Below are 3,137 nucleotides of genomic sequence, written 5' to 3'. Positions count from 1 at the left end.
TTTTTTATAGGAACTAAAATAGCAATTAAACATCTTGGACCTTTCATAGATAACAAAATCATGCAATACACTTTAATGTATAGCTCTAGCTGAATTTCAGGAAGCCTGCAGAATATCCAAAGCCCAGAAAGCCATCATATGTCCCTGAGGTAATCATATACACTGAGTGTTATTTCCTAATTTAAAGGATGATTAAATCTACTTTAGTGGTCATCATTTCTGCTCTTCTCCTTTACGCAGACACACATGTGCTCAATTTTTCTGCTTGTTGTCAGGACAGTTTTTGCTTCAAAACAGGACAGTAAGTGGAACAACACTAGTAATTGTCTATTCTTGGAAATAATAAAAGTACTGTGCTGTTGATATTTCTCTAATGTCTTTAAATATTGCACAAGAATATTTATAGAAACAGTTTTTCCTTAACTTCAGACTTACAGAAAACCTACAAGAATAGAATAACAATGTTTTCAGCATTTGCTCGAATTTTCAAGTTAGCTTTTAGTGCAGTACCCCTATTAGCAAGACTTTTTATGCAAACGTTTTGAAGTACTTAGCATTAGTTGTCAATAAGATATAATTTTAACTCAAATGATTTGGGGGCCACATTCTCCCGCTCCCTCTCCCCTCCCTCTCCTTTCTCCCCATTCTCTTCTCCTTTCTTCTCCTTTTCCTTTCCTCGTCTTCCTCTACTTCCTCCTCCTCTTTCTTCTTTCTTCAAAAATAGATTATTCTCTCTTAAAATACCTCCTGACCGCAGTTTACCCTCATCCACTTCTCCCAGCGCCTCTCTCCTTCTCTTCCCCAGATCCATTTCCCCTCTATCTCCCATCATAGAACAGCAGGCCTCAAAAAGATACAACTGGACATGATAAAATGAAATACAATGAAACAAGGCAAAAGTCCCCACACTGAAGCTAGACAACGCAACCCACCAGGAAGAAAAGAGTTCCAAGAGCAGGCAAAAGAGTCGGAGACACATCTGCTCCCACAGTTAGGAGTCCCACATAAACACCAAGCTAACAGACACAACAGATACACAGAGGACCTCCATATCCTATGACTCCTAAACTCTTTCAACCCATCCCTCCTTGGTTGCCTCCAATCTCTGAAGGGAGGGACTTGATGGAGACCTCCCATTTAGACTCTTCATAATGTCTGACTGTGGATCACTACACCCACTCCCATCTACTGCTGGAAGAAGCCTCTCTAATAACTGGACAAAGCACTGATCTATGAGCACAGCAGAATATCATTAGGAGTCATTTCTCATGTCACTCTTTTCTTAACCAGCTGTGTTTGGTGCCACTCTAGGTCTCTGGGCTATACAGTCTCCATTTTGTGGCCATCCAAGCAGTGACAGGCATAGACTCTCTCTTGTGGAGTGGGCTTAGATTAGACACTGATTGGCCACTCTCAGAAGATCTGAGCCACCATTGCCCCAGAACTGTGGTCAGGATGAATTTTAAGAGAGAATAATCTATTTTTGTAGACAGGACAGATTATTGGCTATAGGTTTAGTGGCTGAGTTGGTATCCACATTTATATTTTCGTTGACTGCCGAGTACCTTTCTATACTAAAGAGACTAGAAAATAGAGGTGAAGACTTCATATGGGAACCAGTTCAACATCTCCATGTTCAATGACCTGTGTGGATATTACCAGCAGCAGTGGGGACCTGCAGTCTGTATAAGGACCAGCTTAACATCTTCACATTTAATTAACTGTGTAGGTGTGATTACCAGCAAACTGTGTCAGTCTGAGGAGAGCAACCTTCTGTCCTAGCATCAACCTGGAGTGTTTGGGGATCTCCATGGGATACCCTTGGCCAACGACTCAACAAAATGCCACCTATCCTGTCACTGGAAACCTTCCGTGGCAACAAGGAATGTTCAGACTCTGTATCAGACTAGGAGTCTCACGGATTCCAGGAAGTTTCCTCTGCATTAGGTTTCTACCCTGTCCCCCAAACCCACACCCACTATTAGCCATCTCTCACCAAACTTTGTCTTTTCATTCCCTCTCTCATCTCCACCTGATCCTTCCCACTCCGATCCCCACATGCCCCAGACCACCTGCAAAGTCTATATATTACTCCCTCTTGTCATGGAGATCCAAACAAACTCACTCCACCCCAAGATGACTCCTCTTTTATCAAACATCCCTGGAACTATGGATTGCAGCCTGGGTATCACTTACTTAATGGCTAATATCTACTTACAACTGATTATATACAAGACTTCTCTTTCAGGGTCTGGGCTACCCAACTCAGGATAAAATTTTATTTGAGGTCCATTCACTTGCCTGCAGATTTCATAATGTCATATTTTTAACAGGTGACTAATATTCAATTGGGTAAATGTACCACATTTTCTTTATCCATTCTTCTGTTGAGGGACATCTAGGTTGTTTCCAGTTCCTGATTATTATGAATAAAGCCACATCAAACATAGTTGACCAAGTATCCTTATGATAGTATGAAGTATCCTTAGGCATATGACCAAGAGTGATATAGCTGGGTCTTGAGTTATATCAAGTCCCAATTTTCTGAAAAACTCCTATATTGATTTCCATAGTAGCTATACAAGTTTTCACTAACACCTGAAATTGAAGGGGTGTTCCCCTTGCCCTACGTCCTTGCCAGTATGAGCTGTTACTTGTGTTACTGATCTTAGCCATTCTGACAAGTGTAAGATGAACCTTCAAAGTAGTTTTGATTTGTATTTTCATGGTGGCTAAGGATGTTGAACATTTTTAAGTGTTTTTCCGCCATTTGAGATTCTCTATCAAAAATTTTGTTGGCATCTGTACCCCATTTTTTTAAAATAAAATTTAAAAATATTTAGTTGTTTGATTTCAGACATTTGAGATTGCTTTATTGAGAATTCTCTGTTTTGATTTGTAACCTGCTTTAAAAATTGAATTATTTGGTTGTTTGAGGGCTTGTTTCTTGAGTTCATTTTACAGTTTGTAAATTTATCTTTTATTTGATGTGGAATTGGTAAAAATCTTATGCCATTCTCTATATGCCAATTTTTCCATTTCAGATGGTGCCATTTATCAATTGTTTTTTTTAATTTATTTATTATTATTTTCTTTATTTATATTTCAAATGCTATCCCGAAAGTTCCCTATACCCC

This window comes from Mus pahari, chromosome 2 (genome assembly GCF_900095145.1).
Source record: "Mus pahari chromosome 2, PAHARI_EIJ_v1.1, whole genome shotgun sequence".
In the NCBI taxonomy this organism is placed as follows: domain Eukaryota; kingdom Metazoa; phylum Chordata; class Mammalia; order Rodentia; family Muridae; genus Mus; species Mus pahari.
This window is presented reverse-complemented; position numbering follows the sequence as displayed.